General features: G+C 35.1%; 1 non-coding gene across 3 annotated transcripts in view; it reads left to right on the plus strand.

The window, feature by feature from the left end:
* Positions 1–19,090, plus strand: part of ms4a17a.14 (membrane-spanning 4-domains, subfamily A, member 17A.14) — a 51,607-nt gene extending 32,517 nt beyond the window's left edge. For all 3 annotated transcript variants that reach the window (XR_012402656.1, XR_011011360.2, XR_012402657.1), the window contains exons 4-7: positions 26–94; positions 2,593–2,724; positions 4,468–4,572; positions 17,981–19,090. This is a non-coding gene — a transcript (membrane-spanning 4-domains, subfamily A, member 17A.14). The remainder of the gene's footprint in view (positions 1–25; positions 95–2,592; positions 2,725–4,467; positions 4,573–17,980) is intronic.
* The last annotated feature ends 4,497 nt before the right edge of the window (positions 19,091–23,587 follow it).

A 23,587-nucleotide genomic window follows, 5' to 3' on the forward strand; every position in this document is an offset into this window, starting at 1 on the left:
GTTTTGCTCTTCTCTCTGTTCTCAGTACATTACTGCAGGCTCGCTCTCCATTGCTGCTGAAAACAAAATTGATTCACCAGCCGGTTTATGTTTGGTATGTGCACAACACTTGTTCTTTTCATGGGTCTAAACACTGGGTGCTTGTAGTGATTTGGTCTGTAAGTATTTGCACATAAATATTATTGACATCGCAATTTTAAAAGATTCGACACTCTTTTTAATTAACCTAATCATGGCCTTTTAATCAGACACACAGTCATGCCTTGGCTAACTTAGGAAGGCAAGAGGATCACAGGATTTATCAAATACATAGATTTATTTACAGTCACTCACTTGGAAGGACATCGATAACACAGGAGACTCAGGACTGACATATGATGAAGCACAACTGAAAATACTGGATGAAGGACTGAAAAAAACACAGGAGTATAAATACACTGGGGATGATTAAACTGATTGCATACAGGGGTGAGACACAGGGGAACTAGAATGAAAGGGTCACATTATGAATACAAAAGGTGCGTTCGACTTCATGCAGCACTGCGCAGATCGATCGAGCGTCTTAAAGTGGTGCATGCTGGTTAGAAATTTTGTCCGGATTGATGCTGCGCCGACGCCACGTGACAGCGCTCCGAGATCAGACGACTGATTCAGCCGGTGCAGCATCTGAAGAGCGACTGCATGAGCTCTGATGACGACACAGATATTACACGATTGGCCGACTTCCAAAACAAACAATTCACTTTACATACCCTCTCAATCTTTTATATATCATGCTTATAAAAAACACAGATATTTTACTGCAGTATCATATTTTGTTAAATAATCTGGTTATAAAGGTTAGCTTTTTTGCACAGGTTTGTTTTCAACTTTCTTTATACAGACTATTTACTTCATTCAGCTCCATGAACGATTTAAATTATATATTTTAGTAAATAACCTAAATATGAACTCAAATGAGTCTTACAGACAGTAATAGGCAAGGCAAGGCAAGTTTATTTATATAGCACATTTCATACACAGTGGCAATTCAAAGTGCTTTACATAAACAAGAATAAAAGAAACAAGTAAAATAAAAATAAAAACAAATAATAAAAATGCGTAAAAACAAAACAAAACATAAAAACAGGTAAAATGTGATATGAAAGAATGAAGAAGAAGAGAAAAACATGATAGTGCAATCTGTCGGACGCAGCACAGTGCTCATTCAGTAAAGGCACAGCTAAACAGATGTGTTTTCAGTCTTGATTTGAATGTGCCTAATGTTGGAGCACATCTGATCATTTCTGGAAGCTGATTCCAGCAGTGAGGGGCATAGTGGCTAAAAGCCGATTCACCCTGCTTTGACTGAACTCTTGGAACTTCTAGTTTATATGATCCTAAAGATCTGAGTGATCTGTTGGGTTTGTATTCAGTGAGCATATCTGTGATGTATTTAGGTCCTAGGCCATTTAGTGATTTATAGACCAGTAATAATACTTTAAAATCTATTCTGAATGTAACTGGCAGCCAGTGTAGAGACCTGAGGACAGGTGTGATGTGCTCTGATTTCCTGGTTCTGGTCAGAATTCTGGCTGCAGCATTCTGGATGAGCTGCAACTGTCTGACTGTCTTTTTAGGAAGACCAGTGAGGAGTCCATTACAGTAATCCACCCTGCTGCTGATAAAAGCATGAACAAGTTTCTCTAAATCTTCACTAGAAACAAAGCATCTGATTCTTGCTATGTTTTTGAGATGATAGTATGCTGATTTACTGACTGCTTTGACATGACTGTTGAAACTCTGATCTGACTCAGACTCAGATTTATTTTATAAATAAAATAATTATCATTACTGATCGTGACACCCTAAAGGTTTCTTAACAAATTAAACTTCTACTGAAATTGTACGATTTTAAAAAGGAGGCCTTTTTCATGTTTTCTGTAAAGGATTATTTTAAACTCATACTAGACTGTTGGTTCACTGAAATTTAAATCACAGGATTAAAGGATCTGCTCGTTTTTTAACCATTTAGCAGATGGTTTTATCCAAAGTGACTCACACCCATAAACACACATCCAGGGCATCAGGGAGCAGTTGGGATCCCTTGCTAATGGCACCCACTTCAGCTTGAAACCTGAGACTCAAATCTGCGAACTTTAGATCAAAAGTCCAATTCTCTAAACACTTAGGCTACACACTTACAACAGGCACACACTGTTTAGATGACTGGTTTGCTGTATTCTTCTTCCAGTTAAACAGCCACTAACTTTCTTGTAATTTAGTAGGAGTTGGTAAATTGACGTGTTGCAAATTCAGCCACTCTAATCTCCTGTGCGGGGTTGTGACTTATAAACTTGATACATGAGCTGAAGTAAACAGTGTTGATCATAACTCGACACATTTACTAGCAAATGTTTAGTGATCAGACTGAAAACGTTCTACAGAGAGACTTTCCATTCGGTCAATTATTCATACATATACTTAGACCCTTAATTGTATTCATTTGTCAATAAAATGTTATCACTTTCCACATAATCTATCATCTGTTTAACCACAGTGTGTTAACACAACATGATACAAAACCTTTCTATTTCTGTGTGTCTACTGTAGGTGAGAGCTTCCCTCGGGATGAACATTTTCAGTGCCATAGCAACGGGCATTGCCATTATTATGCTTTCACTGGGTTTGACTATTGGACCCTACACTTACTGCAGACTCTACAATTATTGTGAGGATTATTTTGTAAGTCATCAACTCTTGTATTGATATCATTTTAGTATTAATGTTTTATTTTATAATTACAGTAAGATCACTGTGTGACCGGTGCACTTGTGAAAATCAAGCGTAATCTGCACTCATCTGTCCAATGCTGTCCAGAACTTGACAAGATATTACTGTTCATTTACACTGGATACTAATATTGACATAAAGGTGCCATAGAATGCGCTGATACACTGTTTAAATTGTCACTAATATTCACATATATATGTGGCATGGATAGGTTAAATATTTTCATAAGTCCATTTAGAGCCAAAGTTATTGGTCCTTGTCTCTGGCATTCACACAGTGTAATGTACTCTGGCATTCATGTACAAAATGATCATACTTAAGTTATAAAGAATATTTGAACAAAAATTGTTAGAGTAGATTCCTTGTTAAAAGACAATTGTTTTTAACTGAAGTGGAGAAGAGCTACATGTTCATAATGGCTTGTAAATATTGTGGATATTAAAGGCTAAATCGACAAAGATAACCAGCACAGATGTGTTTTGAGTATTTTGTAGGTAATAAATCTGAAAACAACGTCAGCAATTAATATCAAGCTCCATGTAAACAGATACGCTTCTGGTGTCTTTTCATAGACAAATGAGAGTAAGAGCTGAGTGATATGACACCATGCATTTAACGCTTATATTAAGCAGTTTACATGTGTTTGTTACCTCATTACAAACATTCATACTAAACTTCACTTAAAACTACACATTAAACTAACTAAAGACTTTATTAGAGATGGCTTTATAATAATAAGAGTCCGACATTATAGGAAATATAATGAGCTGTGTGAAACTTAATTCAACAATAACTGTTGTAACCTCACTAAGAGATGTTGTGAAATGGGGCATGTCTATTAATGATCTCATGTGGATTCTAAGAGTCAGAATTTTGCTCAGATTGGCCTGATTTTACACTCACATGATTTCCCTGACAATGAGGAAACGGGCATTTGAGGCTCAAGGTTTCAAGAACTGAAAACATATGTCTAACTATATACAGACTTTTATTCTCTGGCACCTTTAAACATTACTTTTATGGCCTGTGCACACCGAGACGTTTTTTGCTCGCGTTTTCCGTTGACGTTTAACGCCTCGTAACTAAATAAAGGGCGCCAATGGGATTGTGCACTCCAACGCGCAAAATGCCAGGTGCAAAAGTGTCATTTTGAAAAAAAATCATGCTCATGCTCGTTTTTTTCATTTGAAGCGTCAAAACCTTCTCCACCAATCAGATCGGCACTTTTGTTCATGTGCACGGAGCTGCTGAAGTTACAGTAAACAGCACTTGGAGGCGCTCAAGCGCAAAACTGTCAATGTGAGCGCACATTGAAGAAGATGCCCAGAGGCGATATGAACGTGGAGCTGCTTACTGCACTGGTGAACAATAACCATTTCTTCATCGCTAGAGCTAGAGCTGCTGCTTAAACCATCCATGCTTGTTTGAGTCACCAATAAATTGCCAAATGCAGCGCCATCTAACGTCAAAAGAGTGATTTAGCATACTCGTCTGCTTGACGCCAGTCAAAAGCGCCTGGGTTTGAACACTGAAAAACATCTCATAAATCGCTGACGATAAACGCAAATAAAAAACGTCCCAGTGTGTAGAAGCCTTTAGATTTTGTTTAGTTTATTAGTATGCTGTAGCTAAAGGACTACATACTTGACTTCTCTTTGTTGTTATTCTTTATGCTTATGTTGAATGTTCTCTCAGAATCTCTTGAGTGGTTTTTTGCTGCTGTTCTCCATCCTTGAGCTCTTCATCTCCATCTGGCTGTCTGCATTTGGCTGTAAAGTCACCTGCTGCAATTTTCCTTAGGTGAGTAATACATCAGCAGAACCCATCAGATACATTTTGGCTTATAGGATAGACAGTAGGTGACATATTAATATGGCCAATACAGCCGCCATGTCCTGATTTTGCCAAGTGCTAGTTGCCCTGAGACCAGAGATGTATAAAGTACTAGAGACCCATACTTAAGTAAAAGTACAAGTGCTTTATCAAAAAGTGACTTGAGTAGAAGTAGAAGTGCTCTTTAAGCACCATACATAAGTGGAAGTACAAAAGTATTCAACATTTTTTGTACTTAAGTATTGCAAGTAGTTTATTTCAAAATTTACTACTCAAGTACTGAAAGCAAAAGTACAAGTATTGTGTAATGTCGTTATTAAAGAAAGCAGTCAAACTACACTAATTGTTTTGTTTATTTTAAATATCTTTTTTGGGGTACTTGATTAAGCAGAACGAAAAGAAACATGGCTTATGATACTGTTTTTCTCTGTAAATAGTTTCTATGGTACAAGAGCTCACATCGTCAGGCCCTTTTACCCGAAAATGCCTTCACTGATGAGATAATTCAGCATGTTCACTCACATACATACTCTCTCTCCCTCTCTCTCTCTCTCTCTCTCACACACACACATACACACACACACACACACTGCCCTGCACACACCTAAATGTACACTCTCTCCCCACTCTCACACATTCATACACTCTCACACACACAGTTCTCTCTCTATCTCTCTCTCACACACACATTTTTGTGAATTGTGGGGACATTACATAGGTTGCAATTGTTTTTACACTCTCTCTTACACATACACATACACACACACACACACACTGTTGTTTTCTCTTACTCACACATTATTCACTCTCACTCACACACACAAAGACACACTCACACTTTGGGAGTTTTGAAGTTTGATTGGTTAATGCACAATAAACAGGAGTTCTGTCTTCTGGAAGCACTCGTGAAACTATTCTAAACAAGCAAACTAAATCCTGCTTCACTAATTCACTTGATTTTGATTTTATTGTAAAAAAAAAAACAGGAAAATGTGTATATTACTGCGTTAAATGAAAATCTGAAATATTTTATGGCTTATGGCTATGATTTAGTAATAATTTTATTTATTTTTATTATGTTTTTAATGAAATTGGTCTTACAGTTCATATTTTCTGTAGTACATTTATTAATTCTGGTACTTTTACCATAAACCAAAATCTCAACCATTTGGTAGAGGCTGATATTTTAGGAATAATGTGATGTGTTGAATAAAAATGCACTGATTGTGTTAACTAGCGACATTAGGAGTTAAGAAATGCAATCAAAAAAGAAATTCTATTGCTTTTGTCTTGGTGTGACAGTTAAAGGGTTTTTTGTAATAAAATTTTGTCCTTTAATACAGCAGTCAGATATACGAACTGTGCCCTTAATTTGACCTGCTCAAAGAAAACACTCTTCCTGGATGTATCAAACAAAACTCATGCACAGAAGACAGCACGCGCATTTACAGCTAATAAACTCATGTCAATATTATCCCGCCTGCTTTTTGAGCGCTGACAGGCGGGTCTTACACGGCTATGATTGGTTATTGTCCTCAACAGAAAGGGCTTTAAAAATACAAGCGCTGTTCACTCATGGCGGGAAGAATACGCGATTATCACAGGTAATAGACACAGTGGAGAAAACTTAATTGCACATGAGGCACGCTCATGTCTGGATCCACAGCTTTAACAGCTAAGAAGAGAGGAAAAGTTACCTTACAAACTGGCCAGCGGGTCAAATGTCCAAAGTGAGAGAGCGAGAGATAGGCAGAGGTGAAGTTTTACAACATTTCTCCCTAATAGTAAACTAGCGGCTTGTATGCTGTGCCGCCTCACCCTCGCGCCTCCGTCCTTCGCCATAGTATTGCGACATCGCGCATAGGAGATAAATGACGTCATCACGTAATAACCGGTTATGACCTATTACTGAACTGATATCGATCATTTTGACACCCCTAGTAACGAGTATCGATGCAGCACATAAAAAATCTATCGGAGTAAAAGTATTAAACTCATGGAAAATATGTACTTAAGTAAAAGTGGAAGTAGGAGAAAAAAATAATACTCCAGTAAAGTACAGATACTGCCTTTTAGTACTTAAGTACAGTAGTGAAGTAGTTTTACTTCGTTACAATACATTTCTGCCTGAGACCAACATTTTTTTATAATGACCCAGGGACAACAACTCCATCAGTCATTCAAATGTCATAACGTCATCATTATGTGCCCCTCTGCAAAGCCCGCAAAAAAAAAGAGAGAAGAAAACACACACTTGCATTTTTACCAGTGAAGAGGACAAGGGAAAAGGCAAGACCATGAGTTTTCTCCTATCAATTTAAGTTACAGAATGATCGCAAAATTATTATTTGTTTATGGATTTGCTCTTTTTATCCAGCTTAGTGAACATTTAACTTTAGTTTGCATCGACAAGTTAGCCTAATTAGCCATCCATACAAGTCTTTCTAGCTCAAATTAAAACAAGATAACAAATTGAATTGTTTTAACTGTGTGCCTAGCTTTCAAACGCGATTAAATTTGGTATTTTTATAGCTTAAAGCCTCCACTAATTTGTCTAATATGTCTGTTTTAGTATGTATTATGCCACTGCCAATTTCTATTGTGTCGCGTTCAGCTTCATTTAAAGATAAACGGCTGAAATGCAGAACAAACAGCATTTGTTTAAACAAAAGAGAGTATACAAGACGCTTACGTACTGTGATTCAGTCGATTTAATCCGATTATTTATTCTGTTAGATATGAACAGTGTTGTGCAAGTTACTTCCAAACTGTAATACATTACAGATTACTTATTACTGTTATTTAAATCTCATCCCTTACCTTACAATATTACTGTCTCAGAATTGTAATAAGTTACATTACTCTTATATTACTTTTTAGTTACTTTCACCAAAATAACTGCAGAATTAGAACTTAACATTATAAAATTCTATAATGTTCTATAATGAGCATTTTACATCCAGTAGAAAGTGATTTGATGTAGCAGAATGACTGTGACCTCTCCAGGCTACTAACAATATAGTATATAATTGGCAATGTGAAGGCTCAAGACAATGCAAGAAAGGATGACAGCCAGAGTTACAAATGATCTGTTAAAAGTATGGTAGAGGTAAAGTGATTATCTGGCAATATCTGTGAATGGCTTGGCTATATTCATATTAGACACAACAGGCCGATATGTAAACTCCAATGCCATGACAAAATGCAGATTTAGTTTCTTTTCTTATTGTTGCCATTATTGTACTTACTTTACATTCAAATGGTTTACAACACAAAACCGTCCTGCACAAAGTGAGCATGATGAACAGTTTTCTCAGTATAATGTTTGTGCATCGATTTCCTGTTTGTGGACAAAACTGCTTGCGAGCTCTCACATACGCTGCTTGCGCACAAATTCTCACGATCTCTCAAATTTGCACTGCTCACGCACAAGTTTTCTTGCTCTCAGTACACTGCTCTCTCAGTGAGATTATATGCAAACTCACAATTCGTGTCTTGTGTTCCCTCTTCCTTTCAAGCTTTTTGATATGAATTATATTAATACACTATTTATTAACAATAACCAAAATATTAAAATAGACTTATATTTTTTAATCTAATAAACCATAACATTGTTGGCTGTATGTTATATGGTGAGATATTTCAAATAAAAAAGCATTTAGACAAATATAAAAACTAACGCAAGCAGAAATGGAACTAATAGAAACACTTGATAAGGTATTATAGCCTACTGTACTATTCACTCTTCAAATAAATCTCATTATCAATCACATTTTTTATGGCAACTAAAATAAAGTGAACTAGTGTCTGTTGTCTTCCACATTGTTGATGAGATTGTGGAGGACATTTTCCCTGCCATCATCTTCATTTTGAGAAGAAGCTGTTCCACAGGGCCCCTGAACACACATTGTCATTAAGTACTGTAATTACCCTTTTGTGGTAATACTATAGTTGCTATGGTAACACAAGTACACTGTAAATGCGAATAGTATTCCTTACTATCAAAATTCTAGTGTGTTTACTTAATTTTAAGCTAATTGTTGAGTTTACTAGAAATGCATTAGTGTTGCTGACATAGTAAGGTATAAAGTTCCCATAACTAATGTAATTTGAGTAAAATTGCTTATAAGGGCTAAGCCATGCTGTTACGCATGCGTACTGGGTGGTGATTTCCCATCCCCCATCCTGAGTCACAACCAACCGCCACCCAGCACCGCCATTGAAGGACAGGATTTCATATTGAGATGTACTGCTGTAAATCAAGGTAAACTTTTCGTTTTAATTACTACTTTGATTTTATTTGTATAGTATCAGTAATCTGTTTATTTCCTGCACTTTGTGAAATTGTTTGCTGTTTTGTGAACTAATTAATAGCCCATGATGTTGTGACTAAACGTTTTGACCACTGCACGTTATTTGCAATACTGTCTACTTTACTAGATAAGCTATTTTTAGCTGCTTAGTCCTTTTTAATAACTATTAATAATTTGTAAAGTTAGTAGTAATTTGTAAAGTGGGCGTTATGCTCTAAAAGAGCGGGCCGCGCCATTTTAAATGATGCACTGAGAGAGCAAGAGCGCGCGCAATGATCCGTTCAGATAGATGTAAAGTTAACACATAGCTGTAGGTCTACATTTTTAAAAAAGAAAACGAAACCTATTTATCCGCATTACAAATACAGTAACGTTAGTTATCGCTGAACTTTAGTGGCGCTTGTTGTGACGAAAATATGCGTGTTTTTTTTTTAAGATTTACTTTTATGAGATCACCTGCAGGAAGCAGGTGAGGAGATCAGCTGTGATTCGGTCCGGCGTCAGCGAGCGGCTCATGACCAGACCAGTCGTTTTTTTCTCCATGATCGCCGGGGCAGCAGCAGTTTTAACCCGCCGATGCTTTTAGAACATTATAAAGCAGTTTCAGCTCAAAATGGACCCGTGGGTGTCGTAGGTAATTTAGGATTTCGATGCGATTACGATTCGTGTCACTGTATGAGGCAGATACATATTTACACATGATGCTAAAGTGTGCTTATGCTAACAATCCCTATGAAACTTAAAGTTAAACTTATGAAAATGCGAGAGATATTTAATTAACTCATTTATTTGTTTTATATGCTATTTGTCTTTTCTTTATGCCGTTTTGAAGGTTTATTCCAGTGTTGCCGTTACGTTATTGAGTGTTTTGTATTGCTGTAATGACAAATAAATCTGACCAGACGCGACTGAATATGTGTGATGGATAACGTTAATGATGAAGTGGTATAACTCGTACAACCAAGCACAGAAACATCCCTTTGTTTGCTCAATATCACACAAAGGCATCAACAAGCCTTTGTTATAAGCAAACTTTCTGTAAAGAAACAGGCTTTGCCAAACCTGTTAGTTTGCATTTTTAAAGAAGGTTTCACTCATTTTTAACAATTTAGGGCAAATAAATTTGAACAATTACAAGGTTGTTTAAAATGTAGCACACCATTAGAGTATTGTGAGTGGCATATTTGGTTTGTAATATTATACCCTTTATTTATTTTTTATTTCAGACTACCAGTTTGTGAGCTGATATGCAGTGGAAATGTAAGTTTTGCACTTACACATCAAAGAAAACTTTTTGAAAAATACCGCACAAGCCATAGAACATATTCATGAATTGTTCTATTAACGTTACCTTGTCTCCATACTGAGTGTCAGGGTAATTTTAAATCGTTTAATGCATTAAAAGTACATTTAACAAAATTCTCAGCAAAGAACTGCATGATCAAGAATAGTCCGAATATTTTGTCCATTTGAATAATCATCTGAGGACTAGTTAGAAATAGGGTTGTTGTGTTGTGATACCATTAATTTATGTTACAATACTATACCAGCTGAAGTATGGTGATACCAAGTAGTATTGCAATACTGTAATTCATAACTTAAATCCATGAAATAAAGAAAAATGTCAGAAATAATATATTGTATATGTTATTATAGGCCTACTTGAATTTAAATAATTCCCTTATTGTTGAAAAAAGTATTTGCACATCTCTTCACCTAAAATGTATTCATTCCAGCAAAAAAATACATTAAAATAAAGATACATAAAGAAAAGAGCATTTTTCCAACAAACCTAGGCTATATGAAGTGGTCAAAAATTGTTTCCTGTTGCTATTTTGGGTTTTTCATCTATCATACTTTTTTCACACTTATTATCGGATAAGAATCCAAAGTAATTCAAAATTTCACTTTATGAGTCATTCTTTTTAATAGATTGTCTTGGTTGTTGTAGCTATTATATCATATTGACAGGAACAGAAATAAACGAATTCTGATTCAAAATGAACCATCACAAAATATGCAATAGGCTACTATAAAAGGCGCAAATTCTACAGTTTTACATCCTTAGAAGGCTCCATAGACTATTAAAATACAATGATCTATTGTTGCTGAATCGTGTAAGTATTTTAGTGACTTTTTCACATGCAGCATTATGTATTGTAGGCAGACTGTTAATGACAATACTACCGTTTACAAACTACAGTGGCACCGCCAGTATCTTGGAGCCATAGTATCACGATACTACCATAGTACCGGTAAACCGTGCAACCCTAGTCAGAAAGTTCAGTGTCCTTTTAAAGACATCAATTGAGACAAATATTTATTCCACTTTTAATGCGCATAAAAGTAAGGCACACCAGCAACAATGACATGATTATATTTAATCGGGGGTTGTGTTTATTACTGTTTGGTGACAAGTATAGCTCATGCTTTTGATGACAGGCGCCGGGAGTATTTGGCAGCTTTTATTATTCAAGAACATTTAACTATGTCATGTTAAAGTGTAACATCTGTTGCTAAATGGCATTACATTGTATCATTGCATGTGTTTCTGATTTCTGTTTTTTGTTTTAGAATTTCGCTTAGCCATGTCAATAACACTTTACGTTTTTGTGCACAACAGTGACATCCAGAAGGAAGTCATAGAGGAAACACCAGCTGATGCAAGTGCTGCAGAAGGTTTGTTTTCTTTTCAAAACTTTGTGTGATTTTGTGAATTTGTGTTTTTGAATGTTATTAATGACTAATAATGTTTTGATTGGATCTTTGCAGAATTCAATCGAATATCAGGAAGAAATGTGAGATCCAAGTTCTACGCTGCATTGGACACACACTGCTCGTTTGATTGAAATAAAAAAAAAAAAACAGGAGAAAATTGCAGAAGAAAACTAGAAGAAATTTTCAACATGTTAATTCAAAGGTATTTTTGTGACATCATCTTTGAATCATAATTTGCATTTGATTGCAATAAATTGCATTTGATGTTTTCATTGGGCTATAATGCATGTCTACCTGTCTTTACTTTTTCAAGGTCATCTGGCAGCAGTTCTCCGGGGTCTTTCAGTCCTTTAGAGGGATGAGTCTAAAGAAATTTTCAGGATGTGTTTTGTAAGTAGTATTATTGTTTCTGCTTTCTTAGACTGGAAATGAAGCAGTCATTCCAGTTTACTTCACTTATTAATAAAAATTTTCAATTTTATAAAAATAAAACAAATGCATTTAATGTAAGTATTTGAAAGTAAGAGGGATGTTATATTATGGCCTTTGGAGCAAGAGCATTGCTATGTTGCAAATACAGCAGCTTGTGCCGTCACAGGGTCAGTTAGCTTCATAGGCCAGTGAAGTAATGAATGCATTTCTTTAATTTTTAAACACACTTGTTTTGAAAAGGAGGAAGATTAGCTTGAAAAAAAAATCTTAATAAGTGTAATACCTATGTAATATGTTGAGAGAAATATAATTTCAGTTGAAAGAACCTGCTGGATTAAGATGTAAAAAGATAGTGTTAAAAGCCACAAAGTCAAAGATGCTCCGTATTATAACCAACCCTGTGAAGTCACCTGCTGTGGGATTGTAGATGGCTGCACCCTTGTTCTAAAAGCCATACTAAAACATCAATTTTCTTATTAAAAAAAGTAATTAATACATTTTTAAAAAGTGTGCTAAATAATGCAAACTTGACTCACTGCTTTAATCTAGCAAAACCAAATGCATTCATGAATCGGTTCCCAATTTATTAAGTTTTCCCTACAAAATATTTATATTGATTATGTAGCACCAATTAGTCTCTCACACATTTGCATTTAATTTCTTGAAAATGTTTTAAAAGTACTTTTACTGCAGTTTGTTTTATTACATTACAGTGTTTCTTTAATTAAAAAAATGTATTGTTCCTTTAGAATAGTATCATGTTCAAGATACTGGAATTTAGTACCAATCTCTGCTGCAATTTTAAGCAGCAAATTTCCTGATAACATTTTAAGCACTTTTGAGCACATTTTTAAACAGCACTGTTTTGCCATTCTGTTCACATGCTTAACAGAAATGACACTCAACAATGCTCAAATGTTAGCAGGAAATGGATGTTTTTAAAATTACTATATGGATTGGTAATAAATTCCACTATCATGACAAGCCTAGTAGAAGCAGTACAGGCAAATCCATCGTGTTGGTCTACATTGAAGAAGGAGCACCATAGCAAGGCCTTCTTATAAGAAGCATTTGAATGTAAAATGTACTATAAACACAAATAGTCATGCTAATAAGCAACTAGTTAATAGGGTAATTGGTTCCTACTAAAGTGTTACTAAATTAAGCACAAGGAATTGTATTTTTTTCACCTCTGCTTTTGGTCTCCTGGCCACTACAGGCTTTATTAGTGCCATTTAGAATATCAAACTTTACTTATTTTTCTTTCTCTATTCATAGGATGTAATTGTAGAGTCGGACTTCAGTGCAGAAGATGTTGGCCTGCTGACTGTCGTGTGTGAAGATGTCTAAAGAACCTCATTATGGATGCAATGTGGGCCTTTATACTGGAAGGAAAAGTGGTTATGGACTTTGCCACATGCAGTATGTCTCTTTTTTTGCTTTGATTTACACACTGAATTCGGACTACCCAAAGACTTTGAGCAATGCATTTGAATTTGTTCAACGTGTGTTGCTTTTGCTGGGACGGAAGCGTAATGTGTTTTATTCGGCGAGTGCCTATATACTGCTGTGCTTTATGTTTAAAGGTTCAGGTATAATGGCATGTTTAATTACAAAGTGTTGCTTTTTAACATGTTGCTGTTTGCAGTGTTACATTTAGGACTGCAGCATTTTCGTGTTTAAAACACTTTTTTTTTTTACCAAAAAAGTGTATTGTGATTTATAGGGTTGTCAAAAGTATTGAGTTTGGTACCAATCGGTACTGAAATAAATAAAAAAAAAAGTCCATCCATTTCCCACTAACATTGCAAGAACTGATTGGCCATTGTGTTCACATGCTCAGTAGATATGACTGATTGGCTTTGAAGGTCATTATTTTTACCACACTTCACCACTGTTCACCAGGTGCAAAGATACAAAGACACTGGATAACTTCAAAGCACTGTCGATCAGTCGATTCATCACCAGATAGCTTATATGTTAGCTTCTAAACAAATCAGCTATCGACATGGCTTTGAAACACTTCAGTGTCTGTGTAACTTTGTTTGGACTCAGTGAAAAATGGTAAACCTATGACAGTCACAGCCAATCACAGTCATTTCTGTTGAGCATGTGAACACAGTGGCCAATCAATGGTGTTTAAGAACGAGCTCAGTAGCACTCAAATGCTGGTGGAAAATGGATATTTTTAATATTTCAGTATTGATTGATACCAAACTCAATACTTTTGACCACACTAATGTGATATTTTCTGTAGGAAAATCTAAACTACACAGTCTAACAAATTAGCTTTAAAGCTTAATATCTGTTCCTCTGTGAGTGTCTATATGCTGCCATGTTTAAGGTGCTGGTGCAATGGCATGTTTAATTACACTAATTCAAGTATCTTTTTTCCAAGTGTCAAGTATTTAAAGTTTTTTTGATAGATTTTCAAACCTTTTCGAAAACTTGTGTTTTAGGGTTGAACATGTTTATTATATTTTTTGTCTGTATTGCTGTTTACAGTATATTACAGCACTTTACAACAGGTTTTTACAAAACTGTATTGTGTACAAGTGTATTGTGATACTAAAATATCACAAGTGTATTGTGAAATTCTGCTAATTTTGTCAAATAAAATGTTTACATTTAAGACCTGTATAATGTTATTACTTGTAGGTTGAACTACATATTTTATGTTCAGTTTAATTGAAGAAAATGTGGAAACCGATTGCACGTAGTTTCTTTAGTTGACATTACTTAAAATGGTGGATTAAAACAATGTTGAGACTACTAGCATTCAAGATGTTAACTGAACATGGTAGAACAGTATTAGTTAAATAGAGTTATTAAAGTAATCTTACTATAAAACCCTAAGTAAGATTACTAAATAATGACAAGTATGTTAACTAGAATTTTCTATTAAACTTACTTAATTTTTAACAGTTAGTTTACTTTATAAGTTTTAGTTTTCTTACTTCAAGGCAATAATTAAACTTAACTTAAGATTTCCTTGTAAGTTTATATTGCAAAAATAAGGCAATCGGTTTCCAAACTTTTTTTAAGTAAACTGAACATGTTAGAATTTACAGTGTAGTGTAATATAAACAAATGATCCAGTGCTGTAGTTTTTTTTTTTTTACAATATGGGGTAGATTGTACTACAATTCACCACACTTTACTGTAGTAAAACTACACTTTATATTTAATTTTATGAGTTCACTATTCTTATCACGACAGTATGCTTAAGCATTCATTGTAAATACTAGCCTAAAACATAGGCAGTATACCTTACTCTCAAAAACACTAGTATTTATTATAGAATTTATCTTAACCTGTGAGTAAATAGTGTAGCAATATATAAACCATATAAACATTATTGGGATAACAATTAAATAGGAGGATCTCTGTAGAGCAACAGCACGAAAGGAAGAGGAAACACAAGGCACAGATTGTGAGTCTGCATCATCTGACGGAGCGAGAGCAGGTCGTTAGCACGTGAGCAGCCCAGCCTGTGTTGAGTGAACGCGAGGAGTTTTGTCCACAGAGGAAACCGGCACGTTCACTCGCTCGTATTACATGAATGAGTTTACGACATTTGTCAGTGAAATAACGCCATATGCACGTACGTCCGTCTCGTGAATGCACTGTCTTTTGCCATTTTCATCTATTTGCCACTTTTCCGCTGTGCGTACTGCGAACCGGGCTGAGCCAATATCGCCGGACCTTGAGCTCAGAAGCTGAAATCATTCCGCGTTCAAAGTAAAAAGGTCCCATAGCCAGAGGGAGATTAATGACAGCACACGCATATATGCTCTAGCCACTAACAGGAAATAGAACTGCGGTATTTTTTATTTGTTAATGTCTTGCGGCCGAAAAGTGTGTTGTAACGCACGCGTTACTGAACATGTACTAAGTAAAATATTACTGAAAATGTATTAGTAATGCCTTACACTACTGCGTTACAGGAAAATGTAATACATTACTTTAATTCATTACTTTTGTAACGCATTACTCCCAACACTGGATATGAATGTGCTAACCTCAGGTCATCATCGCTGATTCATTAATATCATATTTATGTTGACCTCAGGTCATGATCGGTGATATTAATAAATCAGTGATGATGACCTGAGGTCAACATATTAATGATATTAATAAATCAGTGATGATGACCTGAGGTTAACATATAAATGATATTAATAAATCAGTGATGATGACCTGAGGTCAACATATTAATGATATTATTAAATCAGTGATGATGACCTGAGGTCAACATATTAATGATATTAATAAATCAGTGATGATGACCTGAGGTCAACATATAAATGATATTAATAAATCAGTGATGATGACCTGAGGTCAACATATTAATGATATTAATAAATCAGTGATGATGACCTGAGGTCAACATATTAATGATATTATTAAATCAGTGATGATGACCTGAGGTCAACATATTAATGATATTAATAAATCAGTGATGATGACCTGAGGTCAACAAATAAATGATATTAATAAATCAGTGATGATGACCTGAGGTCAACATATTAATGATATTAATAAATCAGTGATGATGACCTGAGGTCAACATATTAATGATATTAATAAATCAGTGATGATGACCTGAGGTCAACATATAAATGATATTAATAAATCAGTGATGATGACCTGAGGTCAACATTTTAATGATATTAATAAATCAGTGATGATGACCTGAGGTCAACATTTTAATGATATTAATAAATCAGTGATGATGACCTGAGGTCAACATATAAATGATATTAATAAATCAGTGATGATGACCTGAGGTCAACATATAAATGATATTAATAAATCAGTGATGATGACCTGAGGTCAACATATAAATGATATTAATAAATCAGTGATGATGACCTGAGGTCAACATATAAATGATATTAATAAATCAGTGATGATGACCTGAGGTCAACATATTAATGATATTATTAAATCAGTGATGATGACCTGAGGTCAACATATTAATGATATTAATAAATCAGTGATGATGACCTGAGGTCAACATATAAATGATATTAATAAATCAGTGATGATGACCTGAGGTCAACATATTAATGATATTATTAAATCAGTGATGATGACCTGAGGTCAACATATAAATGATATTAATAAATCAGTGATGATGACCTGAGATCAACATATTAATTATATTAATAAATTAGCATATTTTCCGGAAAGAGAAGTTGTAACATAACCGGTAATTTGCCGGAATGCTGCGCTCAATATCTCAAGATCACTTAGGATGCAGATAGAAACTTGTGTTTCTTGTGTTTGTGTATGTCTTCTACTCTTTACTCTTAAATCTCCAATCCCTCAAAGTCCATGTGAACAAGAAGTTGCTGCAGACTTTTATTTCAATGTGATGACATATTTAATCATTTCACCATTTTGATTAAAGATTGCGAAGGCAACAGCTTACCTATTTTCTGTCATGACAACTCTCTGAGAGATTTAGTTTGGTAATAATCATATGGTAATGTTGATGTGTTTGGCCTTGGTGGCATAGATCTGCTACGCTGCTGCTGCTTTGATTTTTATGGCAGATCAAGCATTGGAAACACTCTACATCATTTAAATAATTGAGGAGCAAGCTCATTGGCTGTTGAGGCGACAGCAACCAATCTCATGCACCATATAGCTAATCACATAGGTACCAATTAGGTGACCTAACAGCCTGTATGCGCATAGTTTCATGACAGAATTAAGACCAGCAATGTGCGCTAGCAAAATAAACATTGGGAATCTGGATTTCATGCATGATTTCAGTTTTGTGAAGTAAAAATCCACAAAACCTTTAATGTGTGCTGTAAACGTGTGAGGAACTGGGTAATGGGGCAATAATTGTTGAACACTGACCAATAACTTAAGCTGACCATGTACATTTTATCCTGCAGATTCCTGTGGACAACAACCCTTTAATTCAACACCCTCCTGCAGAAATCCCCCAAACGTACATTCAATGTCCTCAAGAAGTCCCAGAACCATGCTTTCAACATCCTCCTGCAGGATCTCCCCCAGCGTACACTGAAGGCGAATAAATGTGAATTGTTACGTGTTTTATGATGTAAAGTGGGATGCTGTAACATTTAAGTGAGACAGGTGTAATGTGTGCGACAGATCAATAATGAGGCCAGGTTCAGTTACTCTCATTTAAAGCTTTTACTCAATAATTGAATTGAAACATGTAACAATAATAAATGGGGGAGAAAAAACAAACAAACATTTATAATTATTATCTTTAAACAAGAACAACGAGTGTAAGCCAAATCAAAGAAATTAACAAAACAATCCTTAAATCTAATGTCTAAACTAGGCGTCAAAAAGAAACACAATTAAAAACTAAGATCTTCAGTGTGTACGACACCCGAACTAAACTAATCAAACTACAAAACTCAAAAATACACGGGTGGCAAAACACTCAAACTAATCTAACAAAACATCAATCTAAACTAAAACAAAACAAACCGGATAAGTTTGTTAAATCTTAGTTTAGAATCACACAATCATCTCCATATGTTACTTAAAGCCAACAAAGTTCAACAAGCAACTCGAATTATCACAGTAACTGAGAGATCACAAAATAGACGAAGCATTTGCACAAACAAATTGCGTGGAGCACAAAGGGTACGCCGAGGCAGGGCGCACACCACACACTGGACTGACAGGGCTTTAAATACTTGCGGCTCGTCCTGGGATTGGTGGAACCGGAGAGCGTCATAATGATGATGGACAGAATAATAAACCAATAAGAAACCTAGGGTTGAGCAAACGGAGAGGAGGGTGAAAAAAAAAACAGGAAAAAAAACATAAATCATAACAGAATCAACATGAAAAAACTGGGCAGAGCGGTGGATCTGCTGCTGCATCATCAGATTACGTGTAAAATGATTATTATAGTCCTCTCTATAGATTTCACGGTGTATTTGATATGCTCTACGTCTGTACTTTCATGTTTTGCTATGACCTATGTGTATTTCAATAAAAGTCATGTCTTTGTTTATACTGATGATTTGTGTTTTATTACAAGCACCGCCTGCATCTTTCTCTGACTCCAGTCATAGCTGGAAAGCAGATTTGAGTTTAGCAACTGACCAAGTGATGCAACTGAACAGTGTGATCACACCGGTGTGATTGAATGAGTCAAAAGGGTTAAATGTGTTATTATATTTCTCAATAAAAATTCTATGATTCCTCTGCGAAGCACTAGAACACGGATGAGCAAGCTTGATCCTGGAAGGCCGGTGTCCTGCATAGATTTGCATTAACCCTGATCAAACACACTTGCCTGTTGCTTTCTAATAATCTTGAAGACAGGGATACTGACCTTCCAGGATCCCATACCTGCAATAGATGAAGCCTGTGTACCACTAGCAGCACATATACCACACTTTGAGAATCACTGCTCTAAATCCTATACATCTTAAAAACCTGGAAGAAAATCACAACCCTACCCTCACTAGATTGAGGGATGAGGGGCTGACCGCCGGACCCAGAGAGGGACACCACTGCTATCACCACTGACTCTCTGGTAAGGTATAAATCTTCTTGTTTGAAAGAAGAAGAAAAAAAGCAAATTACAAATCAACAGAAACACCTCTAACATTGCCTGCAGGGCTGAACTGGGTTTATCCCCGCTGAACTTGGGAGATTCAGAAACGAGCTGTTCAGTTCTGGCTGCACCTGCATCAGTCGGACCCCCAGTCTGTCCCGTATGAAGCCCTTCTGGCTAATGAAAAACCTACAGTGTCTCATCCTCTAAACACACTGGTATCTGAACTACTGAAAACACAAAGCAAACCCATCCCCAAACAAAACCTTCACAAACAAATTGACGAAACATTAAAATATAACTATGATGAAAAACTTAAAACTGAATTCAACCTTCATACTAAACCAAATAACAGACTAATGTTATTCGGCCCTAAACAGAACCACACAGCTGGCAAATTTTTTATCATTAAAACAATTAAAAGAAAAGCACATTCTTTCTATCGCCTCTGTGATCTTAACATAGAAATAGAAAAGGGCAGATATAAAAAATCCTGGACTCCTAAAGAACAGAGAATATGTAAACAGTGTGACACAAACCAAATAGAGGATGAGACACACTTCCTTCTATTCTGCCCTAAATACACCACGACTAGAGTAATGTTTTCCCCCAATTTGAAACATTGATCAGTTCGTTTTAATTTAAATGATTTAAAAAAAAACTTTACCATGTACTCAGAGAGGATGAAGTGACATCTAGACTAGCTGTAAAATATGTATACACAATACGCACCATAAGAAATGGTTAATGGAAATTCATGTATCTTATTTAAATAATCTAAACATTTTATTATTATGATTAGTAGGAGTATTATTTTTGTTATTGAAATATTTATTAAATGTATTCTGTATTTTTTGTCATTATTTCTTATCTACTGTATTATATATATATATATATATATATATATATATATATATATATATATATATATATATATATATATATTTTTTTTTTTTTTTTTTTTTTTTTTTGATGGTTTTAATATATTTCATATTTGAAGTGCTTTGGCAATACTGTACTGAATGTCATGCCAATAAAGCAACTTGAACTTAAACTAAAAGAGAGACAAGAGGAAGTTAGACGTTTGACCAAATGTTTGGGACTGAAAGTATGTGTGCTGTTTCAGTGTGCCTGGCGGGAAAACAGCTTCCACTTCATCTCTCAGCAGGAGAGTGTTTGCCTCGATTATCTTTCTGCAAGGCTGGAGACTAGATATAGTCAGACATAGAGTTATTTGAGAAAGAATATGTTAGAGTAACAGACTGAAGTGAGGTAGATGTGAGGGTACAGTGCAGTGTGACTCTAGAGTTACTAGGTCAGGATGGCAGAGTTACTAGGTCAGGATGCCTTTTAAATTGTTGTCAAACAATGATGTGGGGCTGGTTGAGGAGTGTGACAACACCAAAATCTGACTCTGAAAACAGAGCCAGTACAGGGAATAACTCCATCATTGTGTAATATGCACTGACTAAGCCTTACTTATTGTTTAAAAAAACAAACATTTTTTTATTCTGCATTAACGTCTTGTAACCAGCAGATGTCCTTAGTGTGTTACTAGTGCACCTTACCTGTTAATATTTATCTTTATTTGATTTATTAATGTAATCAGACAAATTTAGTAATCGTATTCAGTGTAATTGAATGAAAAACCAAAAATCTTCAAAATGATTGCAACACAAAAACACTGAAGCTAGCTGTGCTTTTATTTTTTAGCTTTTATTTTTCAACTTTAGTTTGCTAGCCTGGCTTGCATAGCGTCCCTGAAAATGTATCATTACTTCTCATGGTATAATCAGTTGTTTTCTGGTAGTCATGATCTTTAAATAATCTTTGAAAAGAAGGCTTAATATCAAGCAGCGTGTACTGCTGTTTTCTGTAGCTTTAAATGCATGAGGCTTTTGCACATAAAAGGATTCTTCTGACTGGCTGTCTTTGTTTTATTGGTTTATTTGCTGATAATATATATATATATATATATATATATATATATATATATATATATATATATATATATATATATATATATATATATATATATATATTTTGAAAGTGATCCTAACAGTGTCGCCTTGTATGATTCCGGTGAGCAGCTACTCTAAAAGCTGGAATTTATTTACTGTAAATAAAAAATGAGTAAAAAAAAAAAAAAAAAAAAGATAATATAAGATTGGAGAAATAATGCCTGGTCTGATGAGTCTCCATTTCTGCTGACACATTCGGATGGTCAACGCCACAGCCTACCTGAGTATTTCTGCTGACCATGTCCATCCCTTTATGAGCACAGTGTCTCCATCTTCTGATGGCTACTTCCAGCAGGATAACGCAGCATGTCATAAAGCTCAATCATCTTAGACTGGTTTCCTGAACATGACGATGAGTTCACTGTACTCAAATGGCCTCCACAGTCACCAGAGCTCAATCCAATAGAGCAGCTTTGGGATGTGGTGGAACGGGAGATTGGCATCATGGATGTGCAGCCGACAAATCTGCAGCAACTGTGTGATGCTATCATGACAATATGGAGCAAAATCTCTGAGGATTATTTCCAGTAGCTTGTTGAAACTACGCCATGAAAAATTAAGGCAGTTCTCCCTCTCTCTCTCTGTGTGTGTGTGTGTGTGTGTGTGTGTGTGTGTGTGTGTGTGTGTGTGTGTGTGTGTGTGTGTGTGTGTGTGTGCGTGTGTGTGTGCGTGCGTGTGTGTGTGTGTGTGTGTATATATAAGCGGCACTTTTTTTTGCAATACCTTGAATTATATGTTATTATAATTGCATATAATTATATGCAAATATGACATTTTACAGATGAAGTCAGAATTATTTTAGATTTTTTCACCCAATTTCTGTTTAACGGAGAGCAGATTTCTCCAACACATTTCTAATCATAATAGTGTTAATAACTCATCTCTAATAACTGATTTATTTTCTCTTTGTCATGATGACAGTAAATAATATTAGACTAGATATTCTTCAAGACACTTCTATACAGCTTAAATGGACTTTACAAGGGTAATTAGGGTAAAGTTAGGGTAATTAGGCAAGTCATTGTATAACAGTGGTTTGTTCTGGAGACAATCCAACACTAATATTGCTGAAGAGGCCAATAATAGTGACCTTATAATTAATTAAACAAATTAAAAGCTGCTTTAATTCTTGCTGAAATAAAAACATGTATATTATAGGAAATACTGTGAAAATATCTTAATCTGTTAAATATCAATTTAATATAAATGCAAATTCAAGAAATATCTGAAAAGGAACAAATCCTGCACAGGAGGGATAATAATTTCTATTTCTATTTCTAATTTTTATTTCTTAATACAGTTGAAGTCTGAATTGTTAGCCCCCCTGTTTATTTACCCCATTTTGTGTTTAAAGGAGAGCAGATGGTTTCAGTACATTTCTGCACATAATAGTGTTAATAACTCATCTCTAATAACTGATTTATTTTCTCTTTGTCATGATGACAGTAAATAATATTAGACTAGATATTCTTCAAGACACTTCTATACAGCTTAAAGTTAATTAGGTTAATTAGGCAGGTTAGGGTAATTAGGCAAGTTATTGTATAGTGATGGTTTGTTCTGTAGACTATTGAAAGAAATATATAGCTTAAAGGCGCTAATAATATTGACCTTAAAATGATGTTTAAAAAATTAAAAACTGCTTTTATTCTAGCTGAAATAAAACAAATGAGACTTTCTCCAGAAGAGCAAATATTATCAGACATGCTGTGAACATTTCCTTGCTCTATTAAACATCATTTGGGACATATTTAAAAAAGAAAAACTAATTTTAAGGGCTAATAATTCTGACTTCAACTGTAATTTGCACATCAGATTTCCATCTGGGAATACTTCTCTTTTCTTTCTGTTTGGTTGTTTGCTCTATCCCATGAGATGGTGGCCAGCTGTGCCATCCATCATGATTACACAAGCTCCTCCTGCTTCCTCCT

The sequence above is a fragment of the Danio rerio genome, chromosome 4, assembly GCF_049306965.1.
Source record: "Danio rerio strain Tuebingen ecotype United States chromosome 4, GRCz12tu, whole genome shotgun sequence".
NCBI classification, from domain to species: Eukaryota; Metazoa; Chordata; class Actinopteri; order Cypriniformes; family Danionidae; genus Danio; species Danio rerio.